Below are 13,281 nucleotides of genomic sequence, written 5' to 3'. Positions count from 1 at the left end.
TTCTATTAGGCAATAACTCAGTGTCATCTCATCTGGCATAGTAGTGTGCTTCCTTTGATACTTGGCTAGAAAATAGCCATAGGAGAATACAAACAGCTTCTTGAAGCCTACAGTAGCGTTCTATATATTTGATTTCTGGTTGATCTGCTGGTGGCTGTAGTTTCTGCAGTGCATGTACTTGCCAATTCTGAGCAATTTGTAGTGAGACTTGCGACCGCTGTGTTCTGCGCTTAGTGGCGCACATATCCATAGCAAAGGCCGAAGTGGCAAAATTCAGTAGGGGTTGGATTTCTATTAGGCAATAACTCAGTGTCATCTCATCTGGCATAGTAGTGTGCTTCCTTTGATACTTGGCTAGAAAATAGCCATAGCAATAGGATAGGATTGTTTGGTTTTAAAAACTCAAAAAAAAACAAAAAACACAAAAAAACACCAAAAAAAACAAAAAAAAGGAAAAAAAAAAATAAAGTTATAACTCTCATTTTAAAAATGTTTAACCCGAGGGCTAGGGGTAGAGGACGAGGGCGGGGACGTGGGCGTCCAACTACTGCAGGGGTCAGAGGCCGTGGTCCTGGGCGGGGTGAGACACCACCTGCTGATGAGGGAGCAGGGGAACGCCGCAGAGCTACACTCCCTAGGTTCATGTCTGAAGTTACTGGGACTCGTGGTAGAGCACTGTTGAGGCCAGAACAGTGCGAACAGGTGATGTCGTGGATTGCTGACAATGCTTCGAGCAATTTGTCCACCACCAGTCAGTCTTCCACGCAGTCCACCCATGTCACCGAAATCCCCACTCCTCCAGCTCTTGCACCTCAGCCTCCTCCCCCCCAGTCTGCCCCCTCCCAGGAAAATTTGGCATTTGAACCGGCATACTCTGAGGAACTGTTTTCTGGACCCTTCCCACAGTCACAAACCACTTGTCCGGTTGCTGCTGAGCAATTTTCCGATGCCCAGGTTTTCCACCAGTCACAGTCTGTGGGTGATGATGACCTTCTTGACGTAGTGGAAGTGTGTAAAGAGGTGTCCGACGATGAGGAGACACGGTTGTCAGACAGTGGGGAAGTTGTTGTCAGGGCAGGAAGTCCGAGGGGGGAGCAGACTGAGGGATCGGAGGATGATGAGGTGACAGACCCAAGCTGGGTTGAGAGGCCGGGTGAACACAGTGCTTCTGAGACGGAGGAGAGTCCTCGACCTGAACAGGTTGGAAGAGGCAGTGGTGGGGCCAGACGGAGAGGCAGGGCCAGAGCTGGTGCATCAGCGCCACTGTCAACTAGTGAAGCTCCCGTGGTGAGGGCTCTTGCGGCGAGGGCTAGATCTTCAGAAGTGTGGAGGTTCTTTAAGGAAACACCGGATGACCGACGGACTGTGGTGTGCAACATTTGCCAAACCAGGCTCAGCAGGGGTTCCACCACTACTAGCTTAACTACCACCAGTATGCGCAGGCATATGAATGCTAAGCACCCCACTCAGTGGCAACAAGCCCGTTCACCTCCGGCCGTGCACACCACTGCTCCTTCCCCTGTGTCAGCTGCTAGTCAGCCCCCTGCCCAGGACCCTGGCACAAAAACCCCATCGTCGCCTCCACGATCCTCCACAGCATCCACCAGCGTTCAGCTCTCCATACCCCAGACGCTGGAGCGGAAACGCAAATATAGTGCAACCCACCCGCACGCCCAAGCCCTTAATGTGCACATCTCCAGATTGCTTAGCCTGGAGATGCTGCCCTATAGGCTAGTAGAGACCGAGGCCTTTCGCAACCTCATGGCGGCGGCCGCCCCTCGGTATTCGGTCCCCAGCCGCCACTACTTTTCCCGATGTGCCGTCCCAGCCCTGCACCAGCACGTGTCAGACAAGGTCCACCTGACCACGGACACGTGGACGAGTGCTGCCGGGCAGGGCCACTATATATCGCTGACGGCACATTGGGTTAACTTGGTGGAGGCTGGGACCGAGTCTGACCCTGGGGCTGCTCATATACTGCCGACGCCGAGGATTGCGGGGCCTACCTCGGTCCAGGTGTTTCAGGCCTACTATGCCTCCTCCTCCTCCCACCCCTCCTCCACCTCCTCCTCCGAACTACCATCCGTGGGCACGGCGCCATCAGTCGGTAGCTCTAGGCACAGCAGCAGTGCCGTCGCTAAGCGACAGCAGGCGGTGCTCAAACTGCTGAGCCTAGGCGACAAAAGGCACACCGCCCAAGAGCTATTACAGGGCATCACGGTGCAGACTGATCTGTGGCTGGCACCGCTGAACCTCAAGCCGGGAATGGTTGTGTGTGACAACGGCCGTAACCTGGTGGCGGCTCTGCAACTCGGCAGACTGACACATGTGCCATGCCTGGCCCATGTGTTAAATCTGATAGTGCAGCGTTTCCTCAAGACATACCCCAATCTGTCTGATTTGCTCACGAAGGTGCGCCGCATCTGTGCGCATTTCAGGAAGTCCAGCCCAGATGCTGCCACTCTCAGGGCAGCGCAGCGCCGCCTCCAACTGCCCGCTCACCGACTGTTGTGCGACGTGCCCACGAGGTGGAATTCAACACTGACCATGTTATCCAGAGTTTACCAGCAGCGCAGAGCGATTGTAGACTGCCAGATGTCAACTTCCACCAGAACTGGTAGTCAGGTCAGTCAGCTTCCTCAAGTCTACAATGAGGAGTGGACGTGGATGTCTGATATCTGTCAGGTGCTGAGTAACTTTGAGGAGTCAACACAGATGGTCAGTGGCGATGCCGCCATCATCAGCCTCACCATCCCGCTGCTTGGCCTGTTGAAAAACTCTCTGGTCAGCATGAAGTCGGAAGCTTTGCGCTCGTCACAAGAGACGGGGGAAGAATATTCCCTTGTTGATAGCCAAAGCACCCTGAGGTCTGTTTCTCAGCGCATATCGGAGGAGGTGGAGGTGGAGGAGGATGAGGAGGAAGAGGAGGAGAATGTTGGCGAGACACAAGAGGGGACCATTGTTCAGTCCTTCACTGTTCAGCGTGTATGGGCAGAAGAAGAGGAGTTGGAGGAGTTGGAGGAGGAGGAAATGGACAGTCAGGCCAGTGAGGGGAGTGAATTCTTACGCGTTGGTACTCTGGCGCATATGGCAGATTTCATGCTAGGCTGCCTATCCCGTGACCCTCGCGTTCAAAGAATTTATTCCAGCACCGATTACTGGGTGTTCACTCTCCTGGACCCACGGTACAAGCAAAATCTTCCCACTCTCATCCCTGGAGAGGAAAGGAGTGTGAGAATGCATGAATACCAGCAGGCCCTGGTGCACAAGCTGAAACAGTATTTCCCTTCTGACAGCGCTAGCGGCAGAGTGCGTAGTTCTGCGGGACAAGTAGCGAGGGAGAGTAGGCGAGCAGGCAGCTTGTCCAGCACTGGCAAGGGTACGCTTTACAAGGCTTTTGCCAGCTTTATGTCACCCCAGCAAGACACTGTCACCTGTCCCCAGTCTCGGCAGAGTAGGGCTGATCTTTACAGAAAGATGGTGAGGGAGTACGTAGCTGACCATACCATCGTCCTAAATGATCACACAGCTCCCTACAACTACTGGGTTTCAAAGCTGGACATGTGGCACGAACTGGCGCTGTACGCCTTGGAGGTTCTTGCCTGCCCTGCCGCTAGCGTCTTGTCCGAGCGGGTTTTCAGTGCAGCTGGTGGCATCATCACCGATAAGCGTACACGCCTGTCGACTGACAGCGCTGACAGGCTGACGCTTATTAAAATGAATAAAGGCTGGATTTCTCAGAATTTCCAATCTCCACCAGGTGAAGGAAGCTCAACCTGAATAATTGATCCACTCCTCCTCCTCCTCCTCATTTTCCTCCTTCTCCTCCTCTTTGTACAGTAAAGCAGAGGAAAATGGCTATTTTTTGACAGGGCCCACTGGCTCTTGCTATAGTACTTCATGCATTTAATTTTTCTGGAGGGCCACCTACCCGGTCCTCTGTTTGAAACAATTTTTGTGAGTGCCACATACAGGCACTCAATCTATTCCATTTTTCTGGAGGGCCACCTACCCGGTCCTCTGTTTTAAAAAATTTTTGGGACTGCCACATACAGGCACTCAATCTATTCCATTTTACTGCAGGGCCACCTACCTGCTCCTCTGGTTTGAACAATTTTTGGGACTGCCACATACAGGCACTCAATCTATTCCATTTTACTGGAGGGCCACCTACCTGCTCCTCTGGTTTGAAACATTTTTGGGACTGCCACATACAGGCACTCAATCTATTCCATTTTACTGCAGGGCCACCTACCTGCTCCTCTGGTTTGAACAATTTTTGGGACTGCCACATACAGGCACTCAATCTATCCCATTTTACTGCAGGGCCACCTACCTGCTCCTCTGGTTTGAACAATTTTTGGGACTGCCACATACAGGCACTCAATCTATTCCATTTTACTGGAGGGCCACCTACCTGCTCCTCTGGTTTGAAACATTTTTGGGACTGCCACATACAGGCACTCAATCTATCCCATTTTACTGGAGGGCCACCTACCTGCTCCTCTGGTTTGAAAAATGTTTGGGACTGCCACATACAGGCACTATCCAAATTAAATTGTCTCCATAGCAGCCTCCACACGTTGTCTCCATTGCTACCTCCAAAAGTCGTCCATATAGCTGCCTCCATACATCGTCCCTTTATCAAACGAGGTGTGTCAGGCAGAAATTTGGGTTGTTTTCATGGATTCCACATCAAAGTTGTTAACTTTGTCGCCACCCTGCTGTGTTATCCACAAAATATACTGGCAAACTTTTACCATTTAGGGATATTATTTCAGCGCTTCTTGCGCATCTGTTTACATTCCCCTCACCCGGCATATCCTAAACTTATAAGAACGCTACTACACTTGATCTTATACAAAAGGTTCTTAGAAGTGCTGTTTGGGGAGTAGCCTAGAGACAGGGGCTTGGATTGGCGAAAGCTCGCCTGGCAGCGGAACGCCAGCTCCATGCGCATCATGCGCTTCTTGCGCATCTGTTTACATTCCCCTCACCCGCCATATCCCAAACTTATAAGAACGCTACTACACTTAACTTGGTGCAGGCTGGGACCGAGTCTGACCCTGGGGCTGGTCATATACTGCCGACGCAGAGAATTGCGGGGCCTACCTCGGTCCAGGTCTCAAAGGCCTACTATACCTCCTCCCACCCCTCCTCCACCTCCTCCTCCTCCGAATTACCATCCGTGGGCATGGCGCCATCAGTCGGTAGCTCTAGGCACAGCAGCAGTGCCGTCGCTAAGCGACAGCAGGCGGTGCTGAAACTGCTGAGCCTAGGCGATAAAAGGCACACCGCCCAAGAGCTATTACAGGGCATTCCACATCAAAGTTGTTAACTTTGTCGCCACCCTGCTGTGTAATCCCCAAAATATACTTGCAAACTTTTACCATTTAGGGATATTATTTCAGCGCTTCTTGCGCATCTGTTTACATTCCCCTCAACCGCCATATCCTAAACTTATAAGAACGCTACTACACTTGATCTTATACAAAAGGTTCTTAGAAGTGCTGTTTGGGGAGTAGCCTATAGACAGGGGCTTGGATTGGCGAAAGCTCGCCTGGCAGCGGAGCGCCAGCTCCATGCCAAGATCCAACTAACATAGTTTTAACTGCAGCACCTTTAATCTACTACTAGTTCACTGCCTCCATACATGGTCCCCTTATCAAACGAGCTGTGTCAGGCAGAATTTTGGGTTGTTTTCATGGCTTCCATGTTAACTTTGTCGCCACCCTGCTGTGTAATCCACAAAATATACTGGCAAACTTTTATCATGTACCGATATTATTTGAGCGCTTCTTGCTCACCTCCTTTGGTTCCTCTCTGCCACCCATTGGTTTGAAGCCTGAGTCCATTTAGGGTATGTCGCCATGACACTCTCTAGCCTGCTGCCGCTGCCTCTGCATGCCGTCCCCTATAGTGTCAGGGTCAATTATTGGATGTTTTAGATGCTATCTAGCTTCATTCTGTCACTCTGTCATGGCCATGCTGTTGCCCATAATTTTGGCATAATGGTGCGATTATGCAGCCTCAGAGGCATCCATGCATGCTGCCCCTGCTGTTTCCTGTCCATTTCCGTGGTGTTTCCATCCTTTTCTGAGGTTCCCAGGTGTTTGGCCAAGCTTCCCTGTGCAGAGCCTTGGTCCCCTTGAAAAATGCTCGAGTCTCCCATTGACTTCAATGGGGTTCGTTATTCGAGACGAGCACTCGAGCATCGGGAAAAGTTCGTCTCGAATAACGAGTACCCGAGCATTTTAGTGTTCGCTCATCTCTATTTAAGATAAATGTAACTCTTTGCCTTAATAGTATGTTGGTGGGTGGCAGCAGAGTATGGAAAATACTCACAGGCTTAGCCTTCTCCATACAGCATATTGCAGTAAACGCCCAGCATTAATACCTACAATCAATGCTGGCACACATCACGGATGTTAAATTCCTCTAGCAGTGCCATCTTGGCAAGGCTAGTTTCTCCCTGTGACCACATCTGGGAGTAAGGATCCATTGCCCTGAAAGACCGGAATCCATATGAGACTCCAGGGCCTGTAATTGCTGCAGATATATACCAGTGGCACATTATTGCAGATCCATAGCTAAACTGCTTTATACTGCAGTAATGTAATTTTGCAGTATTTGGTGGTAGCAATTAGATCACCCAGAGTTAAGTACCTTCAGTGGGGCTGAAACAAACTATCGGTGCATCCCAATCTATTAATATATAAAAAAAATTGTTGTTTCCGGCTGTGAAGTTGAGAGATATATATATATATATATATATATATATATATATATATATATATTGAAAATTGAAGCAGCACTTGTATAAGTCAATCATGGGTTGAAGTCTTCAAAAGCGGCTGATCCAGACACATCCAAAAGTTCACCAGAAAAGATTGTAATCCTTAAAAAAGCATTTCTTTATTCCGCCGTGTGTGTGTGTGTGTGTGTGTGTGTGTGTGTGTGTGTATATATATATATATATATATATATACACACACAGTATTTTTCGGACTATAAGGCGCACCATCAATAAATGCCTGCTAAAACATCTGGGTTCATATATAAGGCGCACCTGATTATAAGGATGAATGATCAGCAGGTGGCAGACCTGTGCACAGTTCAAGGCATCTGTTGTCTGTAAGTACGGATCATATATAAGGCGTACCTTTTATTTCTGAGAAAATCAAAGGATTTTTAGTGCGCCTTTATAGCCCGAAAAATACGGTATATATTTTTTTTTTTACAAAAACTCCCCAAAACATCCTGGTTGACCATTCTAATTTAAAAAAACAAAGCAAAACACAAACCTGCAATACACAGCGATACCTAACATGTTTTTTCTTTATACATTTTTTTTTACTTTTTTTTTACTATTTTGCAGAGCCCCTAGGGTACTTTAACCCTAGGTTATATGATTGATCCTACTGTACACTACCATACTACATTATGGCAGTATATGGGGATCTTCCACATCATCTTTTACAATGTGCAAATCACACATTGTAATACATAGTGTGAAACAAGTTTTTGTGTGACCTGAGGCTGTAATAGCAACAGATCGTCGCTCATGGAGATTGAGAATCTAAGCCAACATGGCAGCGCCATGGCACCGAAGGGTTAACACCCATGATCACTAATCGCGGGTGTTGCAATATGCAGCAAACACTCAATGGCTATGGAAAGGGCTCAGCCCGTTAGCCCTCTCCACACACCCTCAGCCGACGCATGCTCAGCCTAAAGTGCTTGTGCAGCCTTCAAAAAGTGGTAATTCACATTTTAACATTCGCATAATACACCAAGTGCAAGTGTTACAGTGTGTTATATTATTTGCTGACTTATGTGAGCTGCCAGGCTGCTATTACAATCTTTCCCACAGGGGCAATGTCTCCTTTTTCCTGATGCAATTCATTCCTTGCACCTGCGATACAGGGCTTCACCTGTAATACATTTAGTCTGCATGGCAATCCATTTATGAGAGGGTCTAGTAATGTGACCGAAATGTTAATTTTGGATTGTGTACTGTATATCATCTACCAAAGTGTGAATCTTAATAAAAGGGTATTGCATTATACTGGGGTGGGAAGTATTTTAATCAAACCTGTCACTAGGACTGTTTTTGTGGTGACAGGTTCCAATAGCCTATGCTATGCCTTTTTCAGCATTCTGAATCATTTCATTAGTTTATATAAGAGCAGTTCAAAGTATCTAGTTTCCTGCAAGCAGCATGTGTGTGTCTGTGTCCGTCCCCATCCAGCTCTTACCCACTTCCTGTCATGTGCACTAAGCAGGCAGGGGAGGGAGAAGGATGGTGTGGAGTAGATGAAGAATGCATAATCTGACTATTGGACTGTCACCAGCAAAAAATGACATTCCTGGTGACAGGCTTGCTTTGATTTAATATATTGTTAGGGATAGTTCCACAGCTTGTACACCAATTTACACTACTTTATTGAAAAGGAGTGGCGTGTATTTAATAGATAGAGGCCCGGTTAAGAACCACTGCCCCAGACCCTATAGCATAGCTGCTCCTTTGTAGGCTCAGACTGGTCCACAGTTGAACGAATGATTCCCTGTGGGCCCCCTGCCCCTGCATGACTTGTGCAAGACAAAATACACACAATATACTTCACAGATATTTCGTATACAGCATATTAACCATCCTATTTACATGTATGAAACAAACTTCCTTGAATTGTTTTCTATCACCTGTGGGTGAGGCCTGCTGCTGTGTTGGCATAACCAAACAAGGGCTAAATCGAGAGCCATTTAGCAAGATTCTGAGGGCGCGTTCACACAATGCATTGTGATGCTTTTTTTTTAATGGGTTTTTTGACGCATTCTAAAGTCTTCAGCCTTGATCACATGCTGAGGTTACATTGCGTTTTAGCAGATGCAGTGGAAACGCAATGTAACCTCAGCATGTGATCAAAGTTGAAGCCTTTAGAATGCGTCAAAAATGCATCAAAAAACAAGATGCAACGCATCGTGTAAACGCGCCCTGGCAAGTTTCCCAGGACCATCACATTCTAAGGCAATGGCTAGGATGCAGGCTACTACTGAAAGAAATTGTTAATTGGTGTCAGATGGGATTTACATGATGTAGCTGTACTGTGGTGGGACCCAAGAATGGATTTTACAGGTGGGTCTTTGGAAACCCAGTCCCACCAAGCACCCTTGGATGGATGGAAATATGTAGATCTTCATGGAATGATATCATTTTTATTTGCATTGTTAGTATTCCCCAATGTATTCCTTAAAAAAGAGGCAGATGTGAAAACTTTATTAGATCACTTTTTTTAAGTTAAAGGAAACCTACCACTTGAAGTGGCAGGTATAAGAGGGAACTACCGAGCACCAGCTCAGGGCGAGCTGGTGCCGGAGCTTATTTTTGTTAGTGTTTTAAACCGCAGTATCACGGTTTAAAACACTTTTTAAACTTTATGGCCGGAGCTGCTTCGGCGCAGGGAGGGACCCGCTTGGCGCTCACCATGCGGCTACGTGGCTACATAGAAAGTGAAGGAGAGCCGTGCGCACGGTCGCGCGCATGGTGCGCCGAGAGCGTACCTCCCTGCGCCGAAGCAGCTTCGGCCATAAAGTTTAAAAAGTGTTTTAAACCGCGATACTGCGGTTTAAAACACTAACAAAAATAAGCTCCGGCACCAGCTCACCCTGAGCTGGTGCTCGGTAGTTCCCTCTTATACCTGCCACTTCAAGGGGTAAGTTTCCTTTAACAATATAAAATCATATGATCCAGACATCTAAACATTTTGTTTGTGCAAGTTTACTATTTACAGTTGAAGCAAAGTACTCAGATTATGTAAACTAGATGAATCTCAGTACTGTGGCATTTGGGAATCAGCCATGCTTTCCTTGTGACTGACAATGCTGTAGTGTTATACAGGTCATAAAGGAAGCAGATTGTGTGAGCATGCAGAAAATATTTGCTAAATCTTCAAAAAAGACTTTCATAAGATACCATTTTAATCATATGGGTATTAATTTGGAGACATTTGGTACCAGGCAAAAATCACCATAGTTCCAGTTTTTTTTTACCATTTTGTTATAATTGGATAACCTAACTTAACCTATCCTATCCAACCCAGGGAGGACTCATACCAAGGCTGGTGTTATGGGCCATATCCGATGGTGGTGGATGTTGTGGAGAATTGGCCAAGTTGTTCCACATTGTGCCAATGCTAACTCCGCCTTCCAAGCTTGTGCAGGTGCTCATGCCCATACTTCAATGTCAGATGCAAGGGTGTGATACAAATTTTAATGAACACCGTCTAGTGTTAAATTAAAAAAGAAATGACTAGTAAACTGACTCTGTTATTAGTTGGCATGATGATATGTATAGGGAAATGTTATTTATTTCTTGATTAGTGTAAGGAATATATTGTTGACAAACAATGTTAGCAAAAACAATATTCAGAAAAATAAGGTAAGTTTAACACTGCAATTGTCAGTCCACGAACAGTCCTAACGTGCCAACAATACTGCTGGGGATGGGATTCCTTACATCATATATGTCATATGTGTTGCAAGGAGTCCATCACAAATCAGCAGTTACACTGTAAACAGGATTACAGTTTGGTGCTGCTGTCCCGTCATTAGCAGCAGAGATCACGTTAAGACCCTTACAAGTGTTTGTGATGCTTCTATAGGCAGTTTTACTCTTTAAAACTCAGGGCGCATTCACACGATGCGTTGCATCGCATCGTGTATTGCCTTTGTGACGTATTCCACTGGCTTCAGCCTTGATTACATGCTGAGGTTACATTGCGTTTCCACGGCATCTGCTAAAACGCAATGTAACCTTACCAGGTAATCAAGGCAGTGGAATGTGTCAAAAACTCATCGTACAACACGACGCAATGCAACATGTGAATGCGCCCTCAGGCACATAAATCCAGCTTCCAGCAGCGCGTGGTCCAGGCAAGAAGGTTATGTGATCGGAGCAGAGTTATTCACTATCTGCCGCCTATGCTCCGGTCACATGACCTTGCAGAGCGGAGCTTTGGCCGGGAAGCGCCCTCAGCGTCCCTATGGTACTTTGCGCTCATGCGCACAGAGCCTTCAGCAGGAACCTAGCTGTCACACTGACAGCAACATCAGCAGCCCCAAAGACAGCACTCATACTGATCGCTGTGCCTGCAGAGGGATCCTGTGACATCACTAATATGATGTCACTGTGGTACCCCATAAATCCATGCAGAGAAGATGCAATGTGCATCCCCTTTTGCATGTCTGTATACAGATCACTGATAACAGTGGTCCTATAGGATGTCATCATAAGATCACTGTTATATGTCATCTGTATAAACAGTATCTAAAAACAGGAAAAAAAATATAAACACAAAAATTCAATAAAAAGATAAAGTCAAAACAATAACATTACCCCCCCCCCCTTCCACATACACAAAAAAATTAAATTTTTTTTTAAAAAAAGCTTTTTAACAAAGTAACTATCATAGATTTTCTGTGTCAGCCACAGACTGAATCACAGGGGTCGGCAGTTGGGGGGAGGGGCGGAGTTCACTTTAGCCGCAGTCTGGACGTTTGGTGTTGGCGGCGTTAGCTACAGTCTGGTCTGTTTAATGCAGAAAGTAAGATTTAAACTCCGAAGATAATGATTTCCTGGTATTAATAGTTTATCAATATTATATACGGCTAGAAGTTACTGAAAATGTTATACTCCTCTTCAGCTAAAAATACTCCTTAAAAATAGTAAGAGGAGTATTATTAATCTTCTGGAAAAGTGTTAGTGCAACCTCTGATCACTAGTATTGTTGGTCCGTGACACAGGACTCTACACAGTCTATGGTTGACAGACCGACAATGGAAGTGTGAATGAGCATCTGAAAACCTGAACGTTTGAACGCACCTTCAGGCTGCGTTTACACGTGCTGTTTACATTGAAAAGAGGAGATTTGCCTAATTACATTCATGTTAACATTTGCATCTACAAAATGCAATGTTAGCACAATGTTAACATATTGTTTACACATGCCTTAATGGTTGCATTTTGTAAACACAAATGTTAGCAACTATGCAATTAGTCAAATCTCCTCTCCTAAGCTCCTATCTACACACAATGTAAACTCATGTGAATGCAGTGTAAAACACTCTAAACTAGATTTTCTCCATGCATACACAGGTGTCTTTAAAATTAACCATTACCAAGCTCCTAAAGTCTCAAAGGAACACATTGGGTTAAACTTCACTGCAGCTATGTACCACCTGGCATGAATCATGTGTAGGCTATAAAAATGTTAAACACGTGCTCGTGCACGTAAGGTCTAGATAAAGAGAGGGGAGGGCTAAATCTGTAGAAATAATGGTGGACTGATACAAAGGTGTTCTGACCAGCAGGAAAGAAGAAAAGGGGCTTTCCCACAAAACAAGCTTGGCCCGATCTCATTGAGGAGACCCCCACAGATCACCAGAACGATGGTCCAATGGGGTCCGAGGTACCTCTATCGGACGCGCATATCCTTGCTGCCCTATTCATTTCTGTGAAGCGGACATGCTTGGAAATCTCCGTCAGCTCAATAGAGATGAATGTGGCAGAACGAACGTGCAAAGCCAGCTGCTGCATTCAAATCAGGGAGCAAAGAGGGGTCCGACAAAGGTATTTTGCAACCCCCATTCTCGTGATCTGTAGGGGTCTCATCACAGGATAGGGCCTAACTTGTTCCATAGGAAAACCCCTTTAAAGGGAACCTACCACCCCGATTCTACCTATAAAGGTAGAAGGGGTGGTAGGTGGATGAATGGGACATGAGGATAGCCCTTTTTGGGCTAATCCTCACGTCCCGGCTATCTTTTTATAAAGTTTATTGCGGGCATATGCAAATTTATTTATGCGGCTACTGGGGCGTGGAGTAGCCGGACATGAGGCTACTAGTCGCGGCTACTCCACGCCCCAGTAGCCACATTACTCCGCCTACCATTTAATCTTCAGCGCGCAGCTCCTCATAGCTGCGCGCCCTCGTCTGAGTCCCCTGCGTTCTGCGCATGCGCAGAACCCAGGCCTTTGGCTGCGCAGCCGCGGCTCCGGGGCCGGAGCTACTGCGCATGCGCAGTAGGCCGCAGATGCCGGGGGACTCGGACGAGGGCGCGCAGCTACGAGGAGCTGCGCGCCGAAGATTAAATGGTAGGCGGAGTAATGTGGCTACTGGGGCGTGGAGTAGCCGCGACTAGTAGCCTCATGTCCGGCTACTCCACGCCCCAGTAGCCGCATAAATAAATTTGCATATGCCCGCAATAAACTTTATAAAAAGA

Source organism: Engystomops pustulosus, chromosome 1 (assembly GCF_040894005.1).
Source record: "Engystomops pustulosus chromosome 1, aEngPut4.maternal, whole genome shotgun sequence".
Lineage (NCBI taxonomy): Eukaryota > Metazoa > Chordata > Amphibia > Anura > Leptodactylidae > Engystomops > Engystomops pustulosus.
The sequence above is the reverse complement of the archived record's forward strand: the minus strand, read 5'-3'. Positions refer to the sequence as shown.